Below are 13,231 nucleotides of genomic sequence, written 5' to 3'. Positions count from 1 at the left end.
TAACACTATCTTAAGTCTAATTTCCTTCTGCAGTACTACAAAAATAAACTCAAATGCCATGCTTTCTTGTAATCAATTAACACTTTCTTTACAGTATTTCTTAGTGAGGTACATTGGTATAACAAAGTTTCTGTTGTTGTAAAAATACTCTCAATTTTGTGTTCTTTTTTTGTTTTTTTTTGTTGTTGTTGTTTTTGTTTTTGTTTTTCAAGACAGGGTTTCTCTGTGTAGCTTTCAAGCCTATCCGGGCACTAGCTCTGGAGACCTGGCTGGCCTTGAACTCACAGTGATCTGCCTGTCTCTGCCTCCGGAGTGCTGGGATTAAAGGCATGCGCCACCAACGCCCGGCTTATTGTGTTCTTAACAAACCAGCTGGGATAACAGATGTCCTGATGTTTCTGATTCAAAAACATTCAGATTTGTAATAGTAAAACCATCCACTCCACTCGTAATAAGACTTAGATATCACTGCAGTTGAAGTCCATTGCCTTTATTTTTAAGTATGCCACTGTGCATTTTTTAGTAATCTGTGTGTGTTTTCCTTATAGTATATTGTGAACTGCTACAGTTGTGTATTTTTATGTTCTGCTGTCATAGTCCTTTCTGGTTCTAACCCTAACCCTAACCCCAACAGTAACCTAACTCTAAACCTGTGTTATCTACAGGGAGCAAGTGCTTTATAAGAAATGCTTTCATTGCAAATGCAGTCCTCCTATATGATAGCATGAAACCATTTATATTCAGTTAGTTATTAGAAAGCAAATGAGGTATGCAACAAGCAGAGAGAACATTTTCTAGCCTACAATCTCCAATATAAGTAATAAATGGCTTTTGTCTTCTTTAAAGCCTCACTTCCTTCAGTGCACATGGACATCCTTTGTGTGAGATGGTTATGAACATTATTGTGCACAAGAAATGACAGCTTCTTGATGATGCTATGCTGAGAAGTGATTCTAGATGTGGAGCCCAGCATCATCCTAGTACTTATAAGGCTGAAGCAGGAGAATTGCTATTTAAAATCAGTCTGTGGAACAAAATGAGATCTTTGTCTCAAAAAGAATAGCAGAGGACACTGGTTACCAGTCTACTGGACACATAGGGTTCAGTGGACTCACACTTCTAAACAGACAAACATTCTTTTGTATGGTAATAGTAGTTTGGTAATAGCTGCAGAAAAAAAATGATCCGTGATAGCTAAATGCCTCAAATCCATATTTTTGTAAAAGCAAACTTACATGAATACATTCAAACTTTAATTCTTTAAATTTTGTGGTTTTTATTTCATCTCCATTGCTCATTTATCATGTGTAATTACTATTTAAGTGTATTTTTGTGATGTCTATGAAATTTATAACTTCTGCCCTCTCAGGTGGACAGTGAATGACAAACAAAAATTCTTTGTCTGATGAATAATTATGATGGAGGTGAAATTTGAAGTATGAGTCTAGTATGTGTCTTAATACCACATATATATATATATATATATATATATATATATATATATATATATATTACAAATGGCCTCCACTTGAAGAATGACACCCTTTCCATGTAGCTCTACCCTGAGAATGTAACATTTCTTATTACTGCATCTTTGTATCTTTGTTATGACTGTAACTGGTATTAACTGTTTACGGTGTAGAGCCCATTAACTCTTATCAACCCTTATACTAAGTTCTTTATCATGGAGATAAAGTGCCATATACTTTCATTTCCAAAGTGTTCTGAGATTAGTACTGACATTTGTTTCTCATTTTTAGATGTAGAAACTGAAGGTTAGAAGAAGCCAGGAACTTTCCTGATACCACCCAGAATTAGAATCCTTGTCATATCAAGATTCTAAATGGCATCTCATTTACATGTGTCTTAATGTCTCTCTGGATGTTGGCAGATAATGATCCAGGTGAAGATAATAGTAATCCATCAATCATAAAACTTCAAGTGAGGATAAGCATCAGTCATAATGGTTGTCTTTCAGATGAGTGCTCTTCTGTTAACACAATCAAATTAGGGTACAGCCTTATATTTGCATTTTGAGTTTCTGTATTTTTGAGTGGAATTATCTTGTGTTATATAAAGAATTTTATATTAACTTTTAGGCATTGATTTTAAGTAAAATCATACAATGGCTTGGTAAAATGAACAAAAAAGTACTCTGCTTAGGAAATTCTTTTTTTGTTTTGTTTTTTGTTTTTTGTTTTTGTTTTTGTTTTTTGACCACTGTTGCTGTATTATGTGATGGCACTGAAGTTTTTTCAAACTCTTCATCACATAATACAGCAACAGTGGTCAAAAAACAAAAACAAACAAAAAACAAACCAAAAAAAAGAATTTCCTTAAGTAGAGTATTTTTTGTTCATTTTACCAAGCCATTGTTCAGATGATTCTATGCTGAAACTTGTCATGTCTGGTGGCAATTACAATGCGCAGCAGAATAGAAACAAGTTTGATGAAATTATGAAGGGATGGAATACACTGAATCTTTTTGCTTCAGCAAACTGCTTTAGATAAAGCTGTTGGCAGCATAAGAAGAATACTGGTATTTTCTGACAGTTTCCAGTTAGCTAGAATGGAAGGAGTTGGTGGTGACACTCAGTTCCTCTATTCTGCTGCGCATTGTAATTGCCATCAGACATGACAAGTTTCATTTGTGTTCTCAGAGGGAAAATAGAATAAAACTCTTGTTACTCAGATGGATAGCACCTGACAGAGTTTCAGTTTAAGACAAGGATATGCTTCCTTTTTGCACCTACTGTAAAAATGTGATGTAGAAATGAGCATACTCACTTTACATGATTGTGGGTACCAGAGTGAGTGCCTTCAGCATAGAATCATCTGAACACTAATGTTTTAACACCAGCTAGCTACCTACCATTCCTTTTCTCACAAAGACCATTTGTGGTCTAGGGATAAAGACTAACAGTGGAGCCATAGACTGTCTTGGGCTCCTACCTGGTATCTACATTCAGAGGGTTTGGTTTGACTAGTGTCTCCATTCTATAAGTAGGTCAGGTCCTTTGTTTCTGTGACCTCACTCCTTCACTCCCTTGGCTCCTTTGCTCAAAGCTCTTCCCTCTCCACAACTGAATTCCAGTAGTATAGTACAGTGCTTAGCTATGAGCGTCTGTTTCTGCTTCAAACAACAACTGGATGAAAACTCTCCTTCCTCTCCCTGACCCTGGGCTGCAATTTGGTCAGGGGTTCTCATCCCCATCCCCTTCTTTGAGGGACTATGCAATCTTCTCTTGGGGTCCTCCTTGTTTCCTAGCTCCTCTGGCAGTGTGGAATGTAGGCTAATGATCCTTTGCTCTATGTCTAAAAATCAAAAATGTGTGAGCACATACCATTTTATCATTTTGTGATTGGGTTACCTCACTCAGGATGGTTTTTTCTAGTTCCATCCATGTGCCTGCAAATTTCAAGATTCCATTGTGTTTTTTTCCACTGTGTAATACTCCATTGAGTATATATACCACATTTCTCTATCCATTCTTCAGTTGAGGGGCATCTAGGTTGTTTCCAGGTTCTGGCTATTACAAATAATGGTGCAACGAACATAGATGAACATATGTCCTTATTGCATGAGTGTGTATCCTTTGGATATATGTCCAAGAGAGGGATTGCTGGATCTTAAGGTAGACTGATTCCCAATTTCCGGAGAAACTGCCATACTGAATTCCAAAGTGACTGTACAAGTTTGCAGTCCCACCAGCAATGGAGGAGAGTTCCTCTTTCTCCAAATCCTCTCCATCATAGACTGTCATTGTTGTTATTGGTTTTAGCCATTCTGACAGGAGTGAGATGGTATCTCAGAATGGTTTTGAGTTGAATTTCTCCTGATGGCTAAGGATGTTGAGCACTTTCTCAAGTGTTTTTCAGCCATTTTGGATTCCTCTGTTGAGAATTCTCTATTTAGTTCTGCACTCCATCTTTTAATTGCATTGCTTGGTGATTTGGTGACTAGCTTCTTGAGTTCATTGTATATTTTGGTGATCAGCCCTCTGTCAGATGTGGGGTTGGTAAATATCTTTTTCCATTCTGTAGGCTGTAGTTTTGTCTTACTGACTGTGTCCTTTGCTTTACAGAAGCTTCTCTGTTTCAGAAGGTCCCATTTATCCATTTATTAATTGTTGATCTCAATGTTTGAGCTACTTACTAGTGTTATGTTCAGAAAGCTGTATCCTCTACCAATTTGTTCAAGAGTGCCACCTACCTTCTCTTCTAGGAGGTTCAGTGTATCTGAATTTATGTTGATGTCTTTGATCCATTGGATTTAAGTTTAGTACATGGTCATAGATATGGATCAATCTACAATCTTCTACATGTCTGACTCCAGTTATGCCAGCACCATTTTTTGAAGATGCTTTCTTTTTTCCATTGTATAAATTTAGGTTCTTTGTAAAAACTCAGGTGTTCGTAGGTATGTGGGTTAATATCAGGGTTTTCAATTCCATTCCATTGGTCTACCTGTCTATTTTTGTGCCAATACCACACTGGTTTCAGGAAAATGGCCCTATATTAGAACTTGAAGTCAGGGATGGTGATGCCTCTACAAGTTTCTCTATTGTACAGGGTTGTTTTGGCTATCCTGGGTTTTTGTTTTTCCATATGAATTTGAGTACTGTTCTTTCAAGGTTTGTTAAGAATTGTGCTGTGATTTTGATGGGAATTGCAGGGAATCTGTAGGTTGTTTTTGGCAAGATTGCCATTTTTACTATGTTGATCCTGCCTATCCAAGACCATGGGAGACATTACCATTTTCTGGTATATTCTTTAATTTCTTTCTTTAAGGACTCAAAGGTCTTACTATACAGGTCTTTCTCATTTTTGGTTAGATTTACCCCAAGATATTTTATGCTGTTAGTTGCTATTGTAAAGGGTGATATTTCTCTGATTTCTTTCTCAGCTCATTTATCTTCTATAAATAGTAGGACTATTGTTTTTTTGAGTTAATCTTGTATCCTGCCACATTGGTGAAGGTGTTCATCAACTGTAGTAGATCCCTGGTAGAGTTTTTCAAGTCACTTATGTAAACAATCATATCGTCTACAAATAGTGAAAGTTTGCCTACTTCCTTTCCAATTTGTATCTCCTTGATCTCCTTTTGTTGTCTTATTGCTCTATCTAGGACTTCAAGTACAATATGAAAGAGATATGGAGAGAGTGGATAGCCTTGTCTTGTTACTGATTTTAAAGCAATCGCTTTGAGTTTCTCTTCATTTAGTTTGATGTTTGCTGTAATTGCTTTTCTCATGTTTAAGTATGTTCCTGTTATCCCTGATCTCTCCAAGATCTTTATCATGAAGGGATGCTGGATTTTGTCAAAGGCTTTTTCAACATCTAGCGAGATGATCATGTGTTTTTTTCTTTTTCAGTTTGTTTATATGGCAGATTACATTAATGGATTTTCATATGTTGAACCATCCCTGCATTACTGGGGTAAAGCCAACTTGATCATGGTGGATGACATTTCTGATGCGTTTTTGGATTCGATTTGCCAGTATTTTGTTGAATATTTTTGAGTCGATCTTCATGAGGGATATTGGTCTATAATTTTCTTTTTTCATTTTGTCTTTGTGTGGCTTGGGTACCAAGGTAATTGTAGCCTCATAAAAAGAGCTTGGCAATGTGCCTTCTGCTGCCATTGTGTGGAACAATTTGAGAAGTACTACTACTAGCTCTCCTTTGAATTTCTGGTAGAATTCTGCAGTGAATCCATCTGGGCCTGGGCTGTTTTTGGTTGTTAGATTTTTGATGACTGCTTTTATTTTATTAGTGTTTATAGGTCTGTTTAACTTGCTTATCTGGTCTTGATTTAATTTTGGTAAGTGATACCTTTCCAGAAAATTGTCCATTTTCTTTAGATTTTTTAATTTTGTGGAGGACATATTTTCAAAGTATGACCTGATGATACTCTGTATTTCTTCAGGGTCTGTTGTTATGTCCCCCTTTTCAATTCTGATTTTGCTAATTAGCATGCTCTCTCTCTGCCTTCTGGTTAGTTTGGATAAAGGTTTTTCTCTCTTGTTGACTTTCTCGAGTAACCAACTCTTTTTTTCATTGAGTCTTTGTAATGTTTTCCTAGTTTCTGCTTTATTGATTTCAGTCCTCAGTTTATTTCCTGTTGTCTACTACTCTGGGGAGTGTTTGCTTCCTTTTCTTCTAGAGCTTTCAGTTGTGCTGTTAATTCTCTAGTATGACTATTCTCCAGTTTCTTCATATGGGCATTTAGTGCTTTGAACTTTCCTCTTAGCACTACTTTCAAAGTGTACATTTGGTTTGGGTATGTTGTGTCTTCATTCTCATTAAATTCTAGGAAGTCTTTAATTTTTTTTATTTATTCCTTGACCTAGGAATGGTTCAATTGTGCATTATTAATTCCCACGAGGTTGTAGGTTTTCTCCAGTGTGTGTTGTTGTTGAATTCTAACTTTAAAGCATGGTGGTATGATAAGATACAGGGGGTTATTTTAATTTTTTTGTATATGTGTAGGTTTGCTATGTTGACAACTATGTGTCAATTTTATAGAAGGTTCCATGTGGCACAGAGAAAAAGGTATATTCTATTGTGTCTGGGTGGATTGTTCTATAGAAATCTTTTAAACCCTATTGGATAATAACATATGTTAGTTCTTCTGTTTCTTTGTAAAGTTTCTGTCTGGTGTTCCTATCTAGTGGTGAGAGTGGAGTGTTGAAGTCTCCTACAATAAGTGTGTGAGGTTTTTTGTGTGATTTGAGCTTTAATAATGTTTCTTTTATGAATGTGGATGCCTTTGTATTTGGGGCATAGATGTTCAGGATTGAGACTTCATCTTGATGGACTTTTCCTGTGGTAAGTATGAAATGCCCTTCTTCATCTCTTTTGATTGCTTTCAGTTGAAAGTCTAATTCGTTAGATATTAGGACTGCTACCCAGCTTGTTTCTTGAGCCCATTTGATTGGAAAATTTTTTCCCATTCTTTTACTCTGAGGTATCGCCTGTCTTTGAAGTTGCGGTGTGTTTCTTGTATACAGCAGAAGGATGGATTCTGTTTTCATATCCATTCTGTTAGCCTCTATCATCTTATAGGCAAGTTAATATCATTGACATTGAGGGATATTAATGACCATTGATTGTTGATTCCTGTTTGTTTCAGATTTGTTGCTGGTGGTGTTATGGTGTGTGGATTTCCCCACTTTTGCAGGGGGTGTGTGCGGTAAATTGGGATTATCTATTGCCTATGGTTTTTTTTGAGCATATTTATCTTCATTACATTGGAGTTTTCCTTCTATTAATTTCTGTAGGGCTGAATTTGTGCATATGTATTGCTTAAATCTGGTTTAGTCATGGAATATCTTGTTTTCTCCATCTATAGTGATTGAAAGCTTTGCTGGATACAGTAGTCTGGGCTGACATCCATGTTCCCTTAGAATTTGTAGAACATCTATCCAGGATCTTCTGGCTTTCAAAGTTTCCACTGAGAAATCATGTGTAATTTGGATAGGTCTACCTTTGTATGTTACTTGAACTTTTTCTTTGCTGCTCTTAATATTTTTTCTTTATTCTGTAAGTTTGGTGTTTTGATCATTAATATTGGGTGAGGGGACTTCTTTTCATGGTCCAATCTGTTTTGTTTTCTGTAAGCTTCTTGTACTTTCATAGGCATATCCTTTAGGTTGGGGAAGTTTTCTTCTATGATTTTGTTGAATACGTTTTCTGTACCTTTGAGCTGAATTTCCTCAACTTCTTCTATACCTATTATTCTTATGTTTGGTCTTTCCATGGTATCCCATATTTCCTGGTTATTTTGTGTTAGGGAATTGTTGGACTTGAGATTTTCTTTGGTGCTGACTGTATATCCTTTAGTGAGTCTTGAACACTTGAGATTCTCTCTTCCAACTTTTGTATTCTATTGGTTATACTTACATCAGTGGTTGCTCATCGTTTACCCACGTTTTCTATTTCCAGCATCCCTCATTCTGTTTTCTTTATTTTTTAGTTGTGGTTTCCAACCATGAACTGTTTGAATTGTTTCCTTCACTTGTTTGGCTGTTTTTTCTTGGTTTTCTTTAGATTCTTTAAGGGGATGTTTATTTATTAAATTTTTTGGTTTGTCTTTTCCTCCCATTTCATTTAATTTTTTGCTTGTTTTTTTTCTTCTATTTCTTTAAGGGATTTTCTTGTTTCCTCTTTCATTGTCTATATCATCTTCATAAGATAATTTTTTGCAATTATTTTTATTAGTTCAAATTAGGGACAAACTAGTTTTACATGTCAATCCCCTCTCCCTCTCCCTCCCCTACCTACCTCAACCTACCCCCAACCCCATCTACCCTCCACTCCCCAAGCAGGGTAGGGCCCTCGACAGGGCTCCCTAAAGTCCACCACATCATCCTGGGCTGGGCCTAGGTTCTCTCCCATGTGTCCAGGCTGAGAGTCATCCCTTCATGTGGGATGGGCTCTCAAAGTCCCTTCTTACACCAGGGAAAATAATACTAATCCACACCAGGGACCCCCCTGGAGTGCAGAGGCTGCCTAAATGACATCCATGTTCATGGGTCTGTTTCAGTCCTGTTCTGTCCCAGACAACAGTCTGGGGTCCATGTTCTCCCCCTTGAACAGGCCAGCTGTTTCTGTGTGTTTCACCAGCCTGGTACCAACCACTTTGATCTTCATTCCTCCCTCTCTACAACTAAGTTGCAGAGTTCAGTAGAGTGTGTATCTGTGGGTGTCTGCCTCTGCTTCCATCAGCCACTGGATGAGGGTTATAGAATGGCATAAAAAGTAGTCATCAGTCTCATTATAGGGGAAGGGCATTTAGGTTATCCTCTCCCCCATTGCCTATATTGTCAATTCATGTCATCCTTTTAGATCTCTGGAAATCTCCCTAGTGCCATATCCCTCCTTGGACCTATAATGGCTCCCTCTAATATGGTATCTCTCATCCTGCTCTCCTCTATTATTCCCACAAGTCAATATTTCTGCTCCTCCATTTCCTCCTCTCCTCTCCTGTCCTCTCTCCTCTCCTCTCCTCTCCTCTCCTCTCCTCTCCTCTCCTCTCCTCTCCTCTCTTCTCCTACTATGCAGCAGGAAAAAAAGCAATGGAATCTTGAAATTCACAAGTAAATGGATGGAACTAGAAGAAACTATCCTGAGTGAGGTAACCCAGTCACAAAAAGACAAACATGGTATGTACTCACCCATATATGAATTTTAGACCCAGAGCAAAGGATTACCAGCCTACAATCCTCTTCACCAAAGAAACTAGGATTCATAAGATAATTTTTGAGGTCCATCTCTTCTTCATCCTCTGTGTTGGGCTTTTCAGTTCTTGCTGGTGTGGAGTCCCTAGATTCTGTTAATGTCATATTGGTCTTTCTGTTGTTGAGTGTATTCTTACTCTGTCATCTTCCCATCCCTTCTTCTACTGGGCACAGATGGGGTCTCTCCCTCTCTCAGATGGCAGCCGGAGGGCAGAGGATGGTGGGTGGACACAGGTAAAATGTGTCCAGACTCAGGGTGGGTCTTCTGGCCTGAGGCTCGGGTGCCAGCTGGAGGACAGAGGGCAGAGTGTGGACAGGGTTGATATGTGTCCAGACTAGGGGGGGGCTTTCTGTCTGGGCAGGTCCACTCTTATCTGGGGCTGCTCAGACAGAAGCTAGCAGGGGTTGATGGGTAGGTTGGGGAGCATGCAGCACCCAGACTCACCTAAGGCTCAGGTGCCAGCCTGGAGGACAGAGGGTGGAGTGTGGACACGGGTGAGGTGTGTCCAGATTCCATTGTACAATTCTAAATAAAGATTTTAAAATTTAAATCTATAAGTACTAAAGGGGTTTGCATAAAACAATATTATAGTGATACTATGAAGATTCCAATGAACTTACAGATATTAAAGTGAAACTTTTTGGAATTATCGCTCTTTCTCTGTTTTACTGATGGTGCAAAGTCAGATGAAATTCATCTTGTACTGCCAAGTCAATTACTAAGTAACTTAGGCCATGTTCTCTGTACTCATTGGAGACAAATTCAATGGGTTCCTCTTTCATAGTGAAAGAAAAAATCCCCTGGGCTTTATATCAACCATTACCTGTGGACAGGAAACACTGAAAGAATTAATTATAAAATCAACAATTTAAGTTTAGCAGTTGTCAGAATATTGCTCTATAAGAATGTATACTAGCATACTGCAGACACACCTCACTCATTGTTATTTAATGTCGCACTCAGGGTGGGAGCAAATGGAAGTGCTCTGCCCCCTACACACACACTCACATACCCTGCCACAGCAACCAAAGGATGAAACCCATCGGGGTGACATTTTTTTTCTACCAAATGGAAAATAGCCTATATTCCACAAAAAGAAAAAGAAAACACATTTATATTTCATAAATTCAGTGAATCAAAGAGCATTCTGCTTGGTAGGTTCTGCAGACAAATGCATGTTTTATAAAAGCAGAAACTTGGATACCAGAAATAAACAAAGGAAATTCTCCAAGATTTGTTCATTATTATTTTTATCTTTTATACTGAAAGCAGGGTGCAATCATTCATGTTCATGCCAGAAAGCTCTTTTGTGGCAACTTGGCGATGAAAAATGGGTGGGAAGGTCCTGAACTGGATCCTAGCTATTTTGTGGGTTTTATGTCAATGTTCTCTCTTTTTCTATAAACAAAAGCTGAAAAAAAAAACTGAAACTGTTTGGAGTCCTGTGCCTCTTCCTTGTTGCATATACTTGCATTTCAAACTCAGAGTAACTGGATGAACTATGTCATCTTAGCAAATTAGGCCTTAATATGATCTCATCTTGTGGTCATCTAAAATGAGTAAACATTACTATTTTCTTGTTAATTAAAAAGGGGATAACTTAAAACTTCCTTGTTTACTTTTGTCGTGGCCTAGCATGTCTTAGCCCCAAACCACGGAAGCCACAAGGTTCGGCCTGAGTGGAGGACCATGGACTCGGAAATTTCTAGCAAACAACAGTGATAAAGACCAGACACAGGCATCTTGTCATCTTCAGAGAGCTCTAAATTCCAAGCTGCAAAACTGGAGTCTCTTTTTTTTTTAGCATTTTCCTGGCTGTAATCTAACTGTGCTTCCCTGACCATGAGGCCATTTCTCTCTGATCTTCCTAGAACCTATCAGCAGATCTCTATTCACCTTCTCTCCTTTAGTAGACCAATACCTCCTAAATATCTGTCCTCACTTGTCAGATACACTTAGCCCTCTGCTCTGGGTACAGGCCTATTCAAATGCTTAGTTCTGTAGAGCTGCAAACTAGGAGGCATTCTCCACTGAGACTACTATGCTAGTCAATAGTAAATCCACTAGCATCTGCAATACAAAGACCATGAGCTTTGGACCCCGAGAAATCCTCTAATAGCATGATATTCGGCTCCCAGAAACTTTTTTACTCTCCTCAAATATATAGAGAACTGGGATTGTCATGTAAAACAATCTTGTTTCTAATTCAAATTTAAAAATGATTAAAAAAAATAATTTAGTCTTTCCCAGTTTTGACAGTTTCACCAAAATTATGTAGTTTCTTTAATTAATAAAGCTTAAATATAACACAGTTTTCAGCATTCACTCTATTTTATTTAAATATACTATCAGTATTAATGAGAAAAACATCACTATAGTAGATTCTCTCTTGAGAGCTAATATATGTGTGCATATGTGTGCATACATATTCATGCATGTACATCCTTTTATTGACTGATAATGTGCATTGCTTCATCCTATGACTATAATTGATTAATCTCATAAAAGAACCTATAACATTACAATCATAGATACCGATGGGTTGCTATGATTTAGTGTGTATACACTATAGAATCAAGTGGAACATTTTACTGTCTTCTATTAATTTTTTATGACAAAACAGTGCACAATGGTTCTCTCTGGTCTCCTGCTGCATAGGAAGTAGCAAACAAGAACTTCTGAATCACATATAGCTGTCCTCTAGTAATCTTTGATCAAAATATAATTCTTTTATGTCTACATTTGAACAAATAAACTAATCCCAATTTACCATGGAAATAGAGAAAAGTAATTCATGAACAGAAAAGTTAATCATATACTAGGAATCTGTGCAACATTCTATTAGGCCTATGCTATTATTGGTCATATACAACAGCAGTTCATTCAAGGCTCAGTCATGTCAGTACACAGAAGACATTCTAAACAGCTGTTACCTATCTGATACAATGTCTCCTTTATAGTTAAATCCTGTGCTTTTTATGCTGTCCTGCTCATTTCCTTCCAAAATTAAAATGCATACTGAATAAAAAATGAGGTGAATGTGTAATTAACAGCTCTGAAAGAATGTTATCTTCAACAGCAATTGAGAGCTCTTTCTCTACCTTACTGTATGTATAGTTTTTTTGTTCTTAGACATATTTGATTAATTGATCATAACTGCCTTCCTGAAATACACAAATTTACTAGGAATTACTTAGATCATGGATCTTACGACAGTAACAAATTATTACCTACAATGGAATTTGCATCAAAGCAATAAGCCCATAAAGATGTTGCTCAGTAGTGTGTTTATTCATTTAAAATTGTCTCAAAATCAACATTATATCTTTTCTAGATACACTCATTAGTCTCTTGATAGGCCAAGTGTGGTCTCTGACCTGACACTCAAGAACACAATTACTGGGCTGTAGTCATTTTCTGAGGATGGTTAATTCTTTTTTTTAAATTTATTTATTAGTTCTAGTTAGGGAACAAGTTTGTTTCACATGGGGATGTTTAATTCTAATGCTTTAATTAAAATTAACATTTAATTCTTGTATACATGTTTTATAAAAACATTCTCTAATTTTTTCAAATGTTATTGTTATTAGGTGTTCCTGAAAAATCACAAATATATTATCTTTAAACAATAGCAATATTCTAAGTCGGGCATTGGTGGTGCACACCTTAATCCCATCACTTGGGAGTCAGAGGCAGACAGATAAATATTCTTAATATATATGTATCTAATCTAACCGCACTTTTCTAAAATTTTTACATAAGTTTATTTATTTCTGTCTCTTGAATAATATACCTATATCCACTATTTAAATGAAAATTATATGATGATTTGATTCTGAAATCTCTTTGAAAATGTGTTCATACTACAAAGGCAGAATATATTAAATCTAACTACTTATCATTGTGTAAGTATCTACATAAATATTTGGAAATGATTATCTTATCATGTAGTCAAATTCCTTGTTGAAAATTTAAAGTCATAGTAAAA

Source organism: Cricetulus griseus, chromosome 6 (assembly GCF_003668045.3).
Source record: "Cricetulus griseus strain 17A/GY chromosome 6, alternate assembly CriGri-PICRH-1.0, whole genome shotgun sequence".
In the NCBI taxonomy this organism is placed as follows: Eukaryota; Metazoa; Chordata; class Mammalia; order Rodentia; family Cricetidae; genus Cricetulus; species Cricetulus griseus.
Note: the sequence above shows the minus strand (reverse complement) of the source record.